Raw genomic sequence first — 16,205 nt, forward strand, 5'->3', positions numbered from 1 at the left:
TATATATATATTTATCCCAGCCCCCGTCCCCGCAGGAGGTCTTTTGCCATTTGGTAGGCCGTCATTGTAAATAAAAATGTATTCTTAATTGACTTGCCTAGTTAAATAAAGGTTAAATAAATAACAAATTAACTAAACTTAAACACTAGCAGTAGTTCAAACTTCTCAGTTTGGATAATGGAACAATTGGAGTACAACATATTTCTCATGCCTTGATTGAGGTACGTTTTCCGAGCAGTTACTCGCTCCAAGCTCCGCCTTGATCTAAACAGGAAGCCTGTTGGACCATAGTGCAGCTGTAAGCAAGCGGGTCGGATCTGCTAGCTATCTGCTGGAGAAGCAGCAGCACCGCCTCTGGATCAATTGGATTTGCAGCCTAGGTGTGCCCAGCTGTAGGCATAGCAGGTTGTATTTCACGACAAAACGCAAGTGAAGGAATGTCGCCAACATAAAAAGGTGAGTTATTAGCGATGCATGTGCGCATTGTAGATGTCATGTAGCCAATTAATGTGTGCTTTGCATCGGAATTCAGCGGTATTCGGTGGCGCAACAACGGGAGCTTGAAGCACGAAACCCGGATCAGAGGGAAGTTCAGTGCCACTGCCGCGAGTTGAGTACACTTTATATTGACGCGGTTGATATTTCTCACTGCTATGATAAATGGTTGCTTTTCATGTAACATGCTACAATGTAACGCCGTACATTCATGCATGCAGTTATTTGTCACAATGTAGGCCTAACTGCGTAACCTTTGAAATTCGCCGACTCCTCGGTGACATGGGGGCTGGCATGTAATTTATGAAACACTCGAAACCAGAGACAGTGCATGTGACTGTCTGAAACTGTAGCCTACCCGGTGTAACAGATATTCGGCCCGTGTTATAGCTTTCTTGGGTCGTTAACCGTGGTCATTATATCTAAAGAGTCGTCTATTTTAATTGAACTCGTGGGTGGATCGATCGGATGCGGGTTCGTTGGGTTAGATTTACCGTTCATCACTACTGACCATTGGTGGTGGTGGTTGTATTGTACATCTGGAAGAGTCTGCTATAGTCCCTTTTGAAGGAGGTCTATTTACACCAGGGTTCCCCAACTGGCGGCCCGTGGTTTTATTTAGCCCCCCAAGTTGTCTGAGGAACAATTGTTGTTGTTATATTTTTATTGTTGGACATAAAATACTAAAAACACTAGGAAAGCAGCTCCAAGTGATTTACATTTTGGAAGTCTGTATCAAATCCAGTATTCCCACGCATAATAGAGAGACGGGGGATCGTATTCAAACGGAAGCAAGGTTGGAACATGATTAGGTTTTAGTCAAATACTACATATGTTCGGGCTTCTTGCGGTCAATTTGCAGTCTACTAATTATTTTATGTTCCGGCCACCTGACCGATGCTCAAGAAAAATCGTCCCGCGGGCTGAATCTAGTTGATGATCACGGTTTACACTGTTGTTGGCTAATGCTTATCCATCCTGTATAGCCATGCTGCATACTGAAGGGACTAGTGGAGGCTGCTGAGGAGAGATCGGTTCATAATAATGGCTGAAACGGAGTATTATGGCTGGAATGGAATGGTATCAAACACATGACCACGTGTTTGATACCATTCCATAAACGCCATTCAAGCCGTTATTATGAGCCGTCCTGCCCTCAGCAGCCTCCACTGGAAGGGACCTGCCCTTTCCTATCATTATTCTCATTGTGATAAACACACAAGGTGTTTGTATCATTATTGAGTTTATTGAATAAGGTTGCTGGAGACCTTATCTTGCCCATACATTTTTCTAGACCCTTATTGCCAGTTGGCAATGCAGGAGAGTTTGTGGCTGCCTGTCATGCACTCATAATGGATATATCAATGGATGAGGTAGCCTACTACACTGTGTGTTCTTTTGGGAGGCATCACTGGGGCCGAGCTCCCTGCCATCCAGGACCTCTATATCAGGCGGTGTCAGAGGAAGGCACGATTTGATTTGAAAATTGCCAGAGACTCCAGCCACCCAAGCCATAGACTGTTCTCTCTGCTACTATCCGGCAAACGGTACCAGAGCATCCACTCTCGGACAACCAGGCTCCGAGACAGCTTCTACCCCCAATCCATAAGACTGCTAAATAGTCAATTAATGGTACCTAAACTATATGCACTGACCCTAAGATCACTCACTAGACTATATATACACACCATATGCACACTCACACACTACATTAACACTCCCACACAAAACCCATTCAGACAACACACACACACACACGCATACCGACACAACACAAACATACATTCATACACTTTACAAACACACACTCTCACCCATACACTTTTACACTCATCATTTGCTGCTGCTACTCTGTTCTTTACTTTTATTATTATCTATCCTGATGTCTAGTCACTTTACCCTGCCTTCATGTGCATATCTACCTCAAATACCTTATTATTATCTATCCTGATGTCTAGTCACTTTACCCTGCCTTCATGTGCATATCTACCTCAAATACCTTATTATTATCTATCCTGATGTCTAGTCACTTTACCCTGCCTTCATGTGCATATCTACCTCAAATACCTTATTATTATCTATCCTGATGTCTAGTCACTTTACCCTGCCTTCATGTACATATCTACCTCAAATACCTTATTATTATCTATCCTGATGTCTAGTCACTTTACCCTGCCTTCATGTGCATATCTACCTCAAATACCTTATTATTATCTATCCTGATGTCTAGTCACTTTACCCTGCCTTCATGTGCATATCTACCTCAAATACCTTATTATTATCTATCCTGATGTCTAGTCACTTTACCCTGCCTTCATGTGCATATCTACCTCAAATACCTTATTATTATCTATCCTGATGTCTAGTCACTTTACCCTGCCTTCATGTACATATCTACCTCAAATACCTTATTATTATCTATCCTGATGTCTAGTCACTTTACCCTGCCTTCATCTGCATATCTACCTCAAATACCTTATTATTATCTATCCTGATGTCTAGTCACTTTACCCTGCCTTCATGTACATATCTACCTCAAATACCTTATTATTATCTATCCTGATGTCTAGTCACTTTACCCTGCCTTCATGTGCATATCTACCTCAAATACCTTATTATTATCTATCCTGATGTCTAGTCACTTTACCCTGCCTTCATGTGCATATCTACCTCAAATACCTTATTATTATCTATCCTGATGTCTAGTCACTTTACCCTGCCTTCATGTGCATATCTACCTCAAATACCTTATTATTATCTATCCTGATGTCTAGTCACTTTACCCTGCCTTCATGTTCATATCTACCTCAAATACCTTATTATTATCTATCCTGATGTCTAGTCACTTTACCCTGCCTTCATGTGCATATCTACCTCAAATACCTTATTATTATCTATCCTGATGTCTAGTCACTTTACCCTGCCTTCATGTGCATATCTACCTCAAATACCTTATTATTATCTATCCTGATGTCTAGTCACTTTACCCTGCCTTCATGTACATATCTACCTCAAATACCTTATTATTATCTATCCTGATGTCTAGTCACTTTACCCTGCCTTCATGTGCATATCTACCTCAAATACCTTATTATTATCTATCCTGATGTCTAGTCACTTTACCCTGCCTTCATGTGCATATCTACCTCAAATACCTTATTATTATCTATCCTGATGTCTAGTCACTTTACCCTGCCTTCATGTGCATATCTACCTCAAATACCTTATTATTATCTATCCTGATGTCTAGTCACTTTACCCTGCCTTCATGTGCATATCTACCTCAAATACCTTATTATTATCTATCCTGATGTCTAGTCACTTTACCCTGCCTTCATGTGCATATCTACCTCAAATACTTCATACCTCTGCACATTGATCTATTACTGGTACTCCCTGGATATAGCTACATTCTTGTGTATTTTAAATGTTTTAACTGGTACTATATTATATAATTTAACAAAAATGTGTCTTCCACATTTAACCCAACCCCTCTGAATCAGATGGGTGCAAGGGGCTGCGTTAATCAACGTCATCGTCACCCGGGGAGCAGTTGTTGTGGGGGTTAACTGCCTTGCTCAACGGCAGAACGGCGTTGAGCAAAGGCATGTCCTGAGCCTGTTACCTGTTAAGAAACATCCAGTCAGCCATTCAACCAGACAAGTGTTAGTTCTCAAGCCTTCTTTCTCTCTTCCTGAATCATCATGCACTGTACCTGGGCTACTATTTCACTTCCCATGAAGGGGTTTGGAACCACGGAGGTTGGATTGCGTACCAGAAAAGTGTGTCAGCTCGCTTCTCTCTCTTTACATTTGAGGTTCTGGGTGATTGTGACCATTATCAACTCTCTCTTCTCTTGTGTGTGTTTGACCCCCCCCCTCCCCCTTTATTCAGGGTCACATTATTTAATTTCTGTTGGTCACATGTCTGTGGAACTTGTTCAGTTTCTCTCAGTTGTTGAAACTTATTATGTTTATACAAATATTTACACATGTTAATTAAGTTTGCTGAAAATAAACGCAGTTGACAGTGAGAGGACGTTTTCCTTTTTTTCTGAGTTTACTTGCATTACATTTAACCATATGTATCCTGAGCTGTATATGTTTCAAAGGTTATGTTCTATGCTTCTGGCTTTATTTGGCTCTCACTGTTAACCCACACTGTCAGACATGTCTGGCTTCATGGTGTGAACTCTTTCTCGGTCCCAACACTGCCCAAAGGCCCCCGTGTGTGTGTGTGTGTGTACACTGCAGTATTGTTAGTCAACAGCTGTTATAGGCTTATCTATAGTCCATGACCAGATTGCTTTCTCTATAAATAGCCCTGCAAAGGTTCTCTGTCACCATTTACTTAATTTCCAACAGACTTAAACCTCATCACGTGCTTGCATGTATGCGTATGTCTTCCTGTGTTCTTATATCTACCTTGGAGTTTGTTGTTTATTACTAAGTGTGTTTCTGTCTTCTTTCATCTACCTTGTTTGTTGTACATGTGAATACAGTACATATGTTTGTGTTTAGGATGGGGTGGTGGGTATAGGCATATGTTTGACTGCTAAACAAACACAAACACGCTAAATGCATGGCACTTTGCCACCATCAGGGCAGGGCATTCAGAGGGGGAGGGGGGCTAATAGGGGTGGGGGAGGGAGGGCACAGTGTGGGTGCCATGGTAACCAGGGATCCATGCAGGCTAGGTTAATGTGTGCCACACAAGATGATGCCATGCTGGCAGGCTACATACAGCTGAATGTGTTGGCATCTCTGATCACACTCTCTTCCCCTCTACCCTGTCTATGGGCCAAATTACTGGGGAAAATGAGTACAAAGAGATTATATTATACACACACATATAAACACATTTTTTAAGTCCACACAGACACGCACACATATATCACATCATTCCCTGGCCTTGTAACTGATGACATAAGATGAGAGTGATCTGTAGGGAAAAGGTTAAAGAGTGAAGAGAGTTACGGTGACTGTAATACCGCCACTCCGGCGGTCACAAGTTGTGATGGCAGTCAAATTCCACGTGACCGTTTAGTCACGGTAATTAGGCTTCTCCAAGCTCTGATGCTGCTGATGGTCATTAGTAGCCTACCAAACTTGCTAACTGCCTGGTACTCAGCACTCTTGTCCTTCTAATCACTCTGACATCAATGCAAATGTATTCAAAAATCGAATGAAAAATTGTAGCCTGTGAGAAAGCCTCGAGTGCATGTGTGCACTTCCTCAGAAATCTTTTGGAGAAAACATCCTATTTTATTCAGTTATGTTCAATAATTATTGTATTCTTCATACTAAAATATAATGCCACGGAATTCTAAGACAATCTTGCCTGTTAAATGAACTAATGTAGCCCACAGCCATATGATATAGCCAGATCAGGACCTAACATAAGGACAAGGAGTACGCTATTCTGTTCTTCTGAAATAGACTACATTTTCTTTATATCATGTTTCTTTAGACCTGTCTAAAATACATAATGAATGTATTGTGATGGTGTAGACTATGGAACGTCTACATTTAAAAAAAAGTCTAATAAATCCAATAGTCTGCATCAGTGGCTTGTAGGCTATGTGTGGAATCCACGAGATGCTAAATGTGTTTATGATAATTAACGGTCAGTTACCGTGAGACTGTCAAGCAAATGTCAGCCAGTGATTGGCAGTTAACATGTCATGACCGCCACAGTCCTAGACCTAACTGACATTTTACTCTGTATATGTCTCTCTCATGAGTGCCATTTTTTTTCCTTTTCCTAAGGATCGGCACCTTTTTTTCAATTTTTGCCTAAAAAGACATACCCAAATCTAACTGCTTGTAGCTCAGGCCCTGAAGCAAGGATATGCATATTCTTGGTACCATTTGAAAGGAAACACTTTGAAGCTTGTAGGAATGTAGGATAATATAACACATTAGATCTGGTAAAAGATAATGCAAAGAAAACACTTTCTTTTGTATTTTTTTGTACCATCATCTTTGAAAGGCTATAATATATTATTCCAGCCTAGGTGCAATATAGATTTTGGCCGCGAGAATCCAGCAGTGCATGTGCCAAGTTTTAGACTGATACAATGAACCATTGCATTTCTGTTCAAAATGTTGTATCAGGACTGCCCAAATGGGCCTAATTTGTTTATTAATAACTTTTCATGTTCAAAATTGTGCACTCTCCTCAAACAATAGCATGGTATTCTTTCACTGTAATAGCTACTGGAAATTGGACAGTGCAGTTAGATTAACAAGAATTTAAGCTTTCTGCCAATATCAGATATGTCTATATCCTGGGAAATGTTCTTGTTACTTACAACCTCATGCTATTCGCATTAGCCTACGTTAACTCAACCGTCCCGCAGAGGACCCACCAATCCTGAAGAAGTTTTAAAGACACATGCTATTACTGTTATTATTATGGGTGAATGCATCTCTGAGGAAGCTATAAACATGCCTATACTCCTGACCTTGCTTCACTGGCTCCCTGAGTCTCAGTGCAAATCCTAAATAAACATCCTAATGAGTGTTTATATTACATTCATTTCACTTTCTGCTCTCATGAATATGTCTGCCCAGTCCACTGAACCATAACCACATACAGAAATGTAATTATAGCAAATACACAATACATACAAATGTATGTGGACACCCCTACAAATTAGTGGATTTGGCTATTTCAGCCACACCCGTTGCTAACAAGTGTAAAAAATCAAGCACACAGCCATGCAATCTCCATAGGAAACATTGGCAGTAGAATGGCCTTTTTGTTTTGTTTAATTTATTTAACCTTTATTTAACTAGGCAAGTCGGTTAAGAACAAATTCTTATTTACAATGACGGCCTACCCCGGCCAAACCCTAACCCGGACGGCGCTGGGCCAAATGTGCGCCGCCCTATGTGACTCCCAATCACGGCCGGTTGTGATACAGCCTGGAATTGAACCAGGGTCTGTAGTGACGCCTCTAGCACTGAGATGCAGTGCCTTAGACCACTGTGCCACTCAGGAGCCCTGAAAGCCTTACTGAAGAGCTCAGTGACTTTCAACCTGGCACCGTCATAGGATGCTACCTTTTCAACAAGTCAGTTCGTCAAATTTCTGCCCTGATAGAGCTGCCCTGGTCAACTGTAAGTGCTGTTACTGTGAAGTGGAAACGTCTAGGAGTAACAACGGCTCAGCCGTGAAGTGGTAGGCCACAAAAGCTCACAGGACTGGACCACCGAGTGCTTAAGCGCATAGCACGTACAAATCTTCTGTCCTCGGTTGCAACACTCAGTACCGAGTTCCAAACTGCCTCTGGAAGCAACATCAGCACAAGAACTGTTCGTCAGGAGCTTCATGAAATGGGTTTACATGGCCAAGCAGCCGCACACATTGGACTCTGGAGCAGTGGAAGCTCGTTCTCTGGAGTAATGAATCACGTCCGAAGGACGAATCTGGGTTTGGCGGATGCCAGGAGAACGCTACCTGCCCCAATGCATAGTGCAAACTGTAAAGTTTGGAGGAGGAATAATGGTCTGGGGCTGTTTTTCATGGTTTGGGCTAGGCCCCTTAGTTCCGGGACAGCTCAATGACATTCTAGACGCCTCAAAGTTAGAAGCGCAGAATCAACAGTTTGGGGAAGGCCCTTTCTTGTTTCAGCCTGACAATGCCCCCATGCACAAAGAGGTCCATACAGAAATGGTTTGTTGAGATTGGTGTGGAAGAACTTGACTGGCCTGCACAAAGCCCTGACCTCAACCCCATCAAACACCTTTGGGATGAATTGGAACGCCGACTGTGAGCCTGGCCTAATCACCTAACGTCAGTGCCCGACCTCACTAATGCTCTTGTCGCTGAATGGAAGCAAGTCTCCGCAGCAATGTTCCAACATCTAGTTATTATTTTTTGTTTTTGACAAATTGAATGGTATGCTTCGCCATTGTAGTAGATGAGGTTCAGTTAAATCGCGGTGAATCATGGAAATCAAAATAATAATTTGTGAATTGCAAACAGTAAAAGGAAAAAATTTATCTGTAGCCTTCCTTCTGCTGCACAACTAATTTTGTAGGTACTTTAAGTTGATTTGGACATTTCATTTCTGGGACATTGCAACTCAATATATGCTAGTTATCAACCTGAAGTAAACACTGCTTATATACATTATAAAGCCTATCGGCTCTAAAATCCTTGCTGCATGCTGAAACAACAGTCATTTTCCAAGTTTTTCCTCAAACCTTCCCAATTAAAATGTCACTGCAAAGTAGGCCTACCTGGCAGAATGATATTATGATGATTTGTTTCACTCGGGTGCACATTTGTTTTGCATTCTCTGCCATCACATGTGCACTACAGAAACCTTACTGAAACACCGCTAGCCTAACACAAATGTACTGTGACTAAAACTTGGCTGGCACATGTTTTCAATGGTGCTTTCCAACACCTGACACCAATATAGTAGATTAGGGAGGTACCCTGACTGGGACTCAAATCCTAGTGACTGTAATTCCAAAATCATTATAATGTCATAATCCTCGCTATATGAGCCAGGATGAGGGCGGCAGATAGCCTAGCAGTTTAGAGTGTTGGGCCAGTAACCTATAGTCGCTGGTTCGAATACCTGAGCCGACTAGGTGAAAGATCTATAGATTTGCCCTTGAGCAAGGCAGTTAACCATAATATTGTTCCTGTAAGTCGCTCTGGATAAGTGCGGCTGCTAGATGACCAAAATGTAATGATACTATTCCTACCAAGTGTGTTAACCCTATTGGCACAATGCATAGGGTGTTTGCCTTTTCACGCCAGTGACCCAGTTTCACTTCCTTGTCCTGCCATTTGCTACATTGGTGTCAGAAGTGGGATGGGGGACATGTAGCCATCAGAGGGTACGGCTCTGATGTGTTAGGGAGTTGAAGGACAGGGACATGCCTTCAAGTACGGAGAGGGCGGTGTAGCAAGCCTCGCTATATGAGAGACGTTACAATTCCCAAAAGGTGGGTTAACTCTACTGCAACAATGCGTAGAGTAGTTGTCTTTCACACCAGCAACCCGAGTTGTATTCACTGCCCCACCGTTCACTACAATAGCAAAAGGCTAAGGTCTAGAAAGACACAGGACAGTTTGGCAGTATTTTTACTTCTGGTACTTCTGTGCTGATCTGTTGCCGTTCATCATTCTCCCAAGATGTCCTATATAGCGTAACCATATAGGCCTATGGTCCCAGCAGGCCCAGTTATTCAGGAAAACATAACGTGCATTCGGACTCCTTTACGTAGCACATCAATACAGTTTAAATATTTGTCATTTAACTTTTAAATGTATTACCTTTTTATGTGTGGCATAAACACAACCAGTCACTATTAGAGCTGTTGCGGTGACTGTATTACCGCCACTCCTGTGGTCATGAAGGCAGTCAAATTCCACGTGTAATTAGGCTTCTCCAGGCTCTGATGCTGCTGATGGTCATTAGTAGCCTACCAAACTTGCTAACTGCCTGGTACTCAGCACTCTATTGTCCCTCTAATCACTCAGACATCAGTTCAAATGTAATCGAAAATCGAATCAAACACTTCATGAGAGCCCTATGCAATAGGCAAAAAAACAGTGATGGCCTCTACTAAAAAGAGGACGCTATGCCTACTATATTTATTTCTCATCTTTCCTAATATTAATCACATTGTTTGTTTATCTTTAAAACAGGAGTATAGCTTACTTGGCTGGCATGAAAATGAACCACGGGAAAAACGTCCTCCATTCGCTATTTAAGTGCATAGATGATATGTATTTTTCCCATGATAATGGTCCATTCTAAATCAAAGCAAATTTCACACACATATATTATTTAGTATACAGTACCAGTCAAAAGTTTGGACACACCTACTCATTCCAGGGTTTTTATTTTGTTTTACCTATTTTCTACATTGTAGAATAATAGTGAAGACCTCAAAACTATGAAATAACACACATGGAATCATGTAGTAACCAAAAAAGTGTTAAAGAAATTCTTCAAAGTTTGCCTTGATGACAGCTTTGCACACACTTGGCATTCCCTCAACCAGCTTCACCTGGAAGGCTTTTCCAACAGTCTTGAAGGAGTTCTCACATGCTGAGCACTTGTTGGCTGCTGAACGCTCAAAACCTGATTCAAACTGCTTTCCACCAGACACTGGGAGATGAATTCACCTTTCAGCAGGACAATAAGCTAAAACACAAGGCCACATCTACACTGTAGGTCCTGAGTGGCCGAGTTACAGTTTTGACTTAAATCTATGGCAAGACCTGAAAATGGTTGTCTAGGAATGATCAACAACCACTTTGACAGAGCTTAAAGAATTTGGAAAAGAATAATGGGAAAATGTTGCATGATCCAGGTGTGGAAAGCTCTTAGAGACTTGCCCAGAACGACAGCTGTAATCGCTGCCAAAGGTGCTTCTACAAAGTATTGAGTCAGGGGTGTGAATACTTATGTAAATTAGATATCTGTATTTCATTTTCAATACATTTTCAAACATTTCTAAAATCATGTTTTGACTTTGTAATTATGGGGTATCGGTATGCAGTAATGTATTGCTTATTGGTTGTGTGTGGTGCATTGGCAGAAAAACCTGTTAGGGGAAAATAATGGCATATATTTTATATAATTATAAATATGACATGAAAATGTGATTCCCCTAGGTGATCATTGTCTGCAACTGGCTCTGATTGTGAGGTAATGAGACAGGCATCGAGAGTGAGCTAGTCTGTTGTGGTCGGCGAACCCTCGACCTCCTGGCCCATAGCCCTGTGTGGCATCGACTGTGCCACAAAACCATGCTGAAGTGGTCAAGTCAACATCCATGTTTATAAAGACAGGGTTGCTACAGTTATTGTTATTTGTGGTGGTTATCTTTTTTTATTCTATGAGGGGGGAGGATTTGCCTGATTTTTGACAGTACAAGGGAAGGGTCATGTAAAAATGTGTTTTATGTTAGGTAGGGGGGTGAATTTGTTTTATGACACCTCCAGTTAGACCAGTCCTCCCCCCGGCAGTTGTCACACACATTGTTATTTCAATAGGCTGTATTCATGTTCAGTGTTTAATGTGTTGGTTTGAAACTGATAGTTTGTCTTGCCCATAGGCTGTGATTATCCACATGACCTGGTTGGCTATGTCTCTATGTTTGCAACTCGGATGACTGCTCCGAGGGAGAGGGCTGCCGCACATACCACTGCACACACACACGTGGGGACATCAGCACTCCAGGGGTTAAAGCCTCATATTTGTGTGTGTATGTGTGTGTGAGAGAAAGGGGATGATGTGAGAAGGTACTCTTAAGCCTATGATTCATTGCACTCAATGTGCCTTCCTCTGCTCTTTCTCTCTGCTTCGTGTGACGTTGTCAATCTGGACGCAATCTATGTTGCTCCGTGTCACCCCCAAAACTTGCCTGCAACCTAGTTGCATTTCATCGCACAAGATGGAATTCATTCCTATTTCAAGCAACTGACTGTATGCAATGTCCAATCAGTGAGCAGAAAAGACGGATTGGTTGTTTGGCAACAAAAGTGACGTGTGCACAACTATAGATTTTAACTACAACTATATTTAGTCTACAATATATATTTAATACATAAAGTATATATTTGTTTTATTTTTTGTTTATTATTTATTTTTTGGTACTTTTTTTTTTTCTCCCCAATTTTGTGATATCCAATTGTTAGTTAGTCTTGTCCCATCGTTGCAACTCCCCTACGGACTCAGGAGAGGTGAAGGTCGAGAGCCATGCATCCTCCAAAACAGGACCATGCCAAACCGCACTGCTTCTTGACCCTGCTCACTTAACCCGGAAGCTAGCTGCACCAATGTGTCGGAGGAAAATGGCGACCAAAGTCAGCTTGCAGGCGCCCGGCCCAAAACAAGGAGTCGCTAGAGTGCGATGGGACAAGGAAATCTCGGCTGACCATACCCTCCTCTAACCCGGACGATGCTGGGCTAATAGTGTGCCGCCTCATGGGTCTCCCGAGCATGGCCGGCTGTGACACAGCCTGGGATTGAACCCAGGTCTGTAGTAGTGCCTTAGATAGCTGCGCCACTCATGAGGCCTTACATAAATAAAGTTGCACAATGAGTACTTGTCTCTCAAATACGTAGTTACAGTTGTTGGTTAGCTAGGTATTCATTAAAATCGCCATTTAACCAACACCCATATTTTTGTGACTACCCGGACCTACCATTTGGTTTTGAAGTATTGAAACCAAACCATATGATTTTAATGAAAAGTACTTTAGTAAACAACATGTAAGAAGCGCTCATCATTTCAAATGAACTCCATGTCGTATTAAACAGCATATAAACACTCTCTAAATAGTTCAGGAGCCAGAGATGGAACGAAAATGACTTATTTAGACTCTATTATTTCAAGGCTATAGCCTAAAAAGAAATACTGTAAATTGTGAAGCATTTGAAAGTGTGACACACTAAGCTGGCAGGAACATTAAGCGCTCAGCATTTAAACAGCATTTTGTTCTATTAAATCATTATGGTATAAGTTGCGCATACACAGTTGAAGTCAGAAGTTTACATACATCTTAGCCAAATACATTTAACTCAGTTTTTCACAATACCTGACATTTAATCCCAGTAAAAATTCCCTGTCTTAGGTCAGTTAGGATCACCACTTTAGTTTAAGAATGTGAAATGTCAGAATAATAGTAGAGAATGATTTATTTCAGCTTTAATTTCTTTCATCACATTCCCAGTGGGTCATAAGTTTACATACACTCAATTAGTATTTGGTAGCATTGCCTTTAAATTGTTTAACTTGGGTCAAACGGTTCGGGTAGCCTTCCACAGGCTTCCCACAATAAGTTGGGTGAATTTTGGCCCATTCCTCCTGACAGAGCTGGTGTAACTGAGTCAGGTTTGTAGGCCTTCTTGCTCGCACACACTTTTTCAGTTCTGCCTACAAATTTTCTATAGGCTTCAGGTCAGGGCTTTGTGATGGCCACTCCAGTATTTTGACTTTGTTGTTCTTAAGCCATTTTGCCCCAACTTTGGAAGTATGCTTGGGGTAATTGTCCATTTGGAAGACCCATTTGCGACCAAGCTTTAACTTCCTGACTGATGTCTTGAGATGTTGCTTCAATATATCCACATAATTTTCCAGGCTCATGATGCCATCTATTTTGTGAAGTGCACCAGTCCCTCCTGCAGCAAAGCACCCCCACAACATGATGCTGCCACCCCCGTGCTTCACAGTTGGGATGGTGTTTTTCGGCTTGCAAGCCGCCCCCTTTTTCCTCCAAACATAATGATGTTGGGGACATTTCTCCAAAAAGTACAATCTTTGTGCAGTTGCAAACCGTAGTCTGGCTTTTTTATGGTGTCAATTTTCCTATCAGAAGCTTCTAAAGCCATGACATAATTTTCTGAAATGTTCCAAGCTGCTTAATGGCACAGTCAACTTAGTGTATGTAAACTTCTGACCCACTGGAATTGTGATACAGTGAAATAATCTGTCTGTAAACAATTGTTGGAAAAATTACTTTTGTCATGCACAAAGTAGATGTCCTAACCGACTTGCCAAAACTATAGTTTGTTAACAAGACATTTGTGGAGTGGTTGAAAACCGAGTTTTAAATTACTCCAACCTAAGTGTATGTAAACTTCTGACTTCAACTGTGACTTACTTGGAATTAAATAAAAATAAAACTAAAAATGCCTTATTAGACTCAGTCTACAGTGCCTTTTTGAATTCACTTTTAGAGTTTGGCCAGAGTCTGTGGGTTCAGACTCATGCGATGGTGTCTGGAGAGCAGGCCAGCAGCGGAGAATTCAGTTCCCTCTCCGAGCTTGCAGCGCTTCTGGGGATGCTAAACATCCTCCGGGCCACTTTTGCCAGGCTGGGCAGGGATGCAGAGTTATTTGTTTTTTTTCTATAGGTAGGGTTAATGTGCCTAATAACTTTAGTCCTATCAAAACGGAAATCTCCTTGAAAGAGGTAATATGTCAGGCCTATTGGGACAAAATCAATGATAGGCTATTGTATAAATAATAGAACGAAAATGAACACATTTTAAGAGATCAGATTTTTTTTGTTTATAAATACTTTGCTACAATGACACACTTATTTATTTATATACCCACCTTGTTCCTTTCTGTTAGCATGTGCACGTACTACACCATCATGCTTTCAGGATACATGTCTTTTCAGATTCCTTAGTTGTGGACACTAAATCACCGCATTCCTCTTGCTCCTCATCTTTGTGAGTCACCTTGATTTGGAGTGGACGAGAAGGCCGACGCTCCAGCCTTTGGGAAACTCGCTCCGCGCGCCGCGCTCCAGTCAAATTGGGCACGCTCCACTCACATACATACTCTGGTTTCAACTGGAAATGTCCAACATGAATCGCTAGCTTGCTAGCTAGCTAAATTGTACAGCCAGCATTGTCTGTTACAATTACCAAACGTTTGGATAAACAAATCATTTATGAAACCATGATGTGGTGTATGACAGGATTGAATGCTGCATGTAATGTCAATTGCACATAATGATTATTGCAACCACAGGGAGCCTTATGCTTCCATTGTTACCAAGGCAACAGTAGACACTTCCATTCTGGGTGCTCTCTCTCCTTCACCCCGCTGTTAAGATTTGATTCTGGATTAAAGTTAGCCCCAGAGGGGGTGTTTATGTGTGCATGTGAGTCGTCCCTCACCTTTTTGACTCACTCATGCATTTCCCAGAGAATTTCTGGTGTGCTTGTGTTTTTATGTAGAAAGTAGAAACCCTCATTATTCTTAGATTACAGACAGATACTGCAGATGCTTTCAGCTGCATTCACTGTATCATATATCTGGAGTCCTTACATTCCTCAGCTAGCCACATGCTAAAAACATGGTAACACTTCATTCTTCAATATGATTTATTGAGCTGGACGGTGGGCTTGGCACTGCATCCCATACAATAGTCATGATATAATATATCATATTCACTGTGTTACTCAAGGAACCGAGAACAGATATCCACACACAGAGGAATCACCATAAACACTGTGGATTTGCATGCTAATTTGCTGAGTGTGCTATTTGGGTGATAATGTGTACCACTGGTCAGGGAGATAATTTATAAGCATAGTGATATTTGCATAATTCTGAGACGAGTGGAGGTGATTGGCAGGGAGTTGTCGGGGCAGCTGCATGGGACAGATAGTTCCAGTAGAGATGAAGAGTCACACATGACGGGGTGTGAGACTAAAGACCCCTGTCTGGAGCGTGAATCACGCCAGAGCTGGGGGAAGGGGGTTGGAGGGTTATAGTAAGTGGCTGCTGCCTCCAGTTTTGAGGAGTGAGAAAGAAGGGGCAAGACATGCTCAGTGACTCACACTCAAACACATACACATAGACAGTTACAGTATGTCTGCAGCATGCTGAGCCTGTTGACTGTTCTATATCCTGCCCGCAACCATGTTCTCATGCGCTGTATGTGTGTTTGTGATATGTACACTACCGTTCAAAAGTTTGGGGTCACTTAGAAATGTCCTTGTATTTGAAAGAGTAGTACACAGCGTTGAACGAGATCTTCAGTTTCTTGGCAACTTCTCGCATGGAATAGCCATCATTTCTCAGAACAAGAATAGACTGACGAGTTTCAGAAGAAAGTTCTTTGTTTCTGGCCATTTTGAGCCTGTAATCGAACCCACAAATGTTGATGCTCCAGATATTCAACTAGTCTAAAGAAGGCCAGTTTTATTGC

The 16,205-nt window shown here is 41.7% G+C and overlaps 1 protein-coding gene across 2 annotated transcripts in view; it reads left to right on the forward strand.

Annotated features, from left to right (window-relative positions):
* Positions 1 to 353: 353 nt before the first annotated feature.
* LOC115155797 (vang-like protein 1) overlaps positions 354 to 16,205 on the forward strand; it is a 51,114-nt gene continuing 35,262 nt past the window's right edge. Inside the window, exons 1-2 of one of the 2 annotated variants that reach the window (XM_029702752.1) lie at positions 354 to 456; positions 533 to 609. The gene's annotated coding sequence lies outside the window, so the exon portion shown is untranslated. The remainder of the gene's footprint in view (positions 457 to 532; positions 610 to 16,205) is intronic. The other variant, XM_029702751.1, reaches the window with a different exon arrangement.

Source organism: Salmo trutta, chromosome 20, assembly GCF_901001165.1.
Source record: "Salmo trutta chromosome 20, fSalTru1.1, whole genome shotgun sequence".
NCBI lineage: Eukaryota > Metazoa > Chordata > Actinopteri > Salmoniformes > Salmonidae > Salmo > Salmo trutta.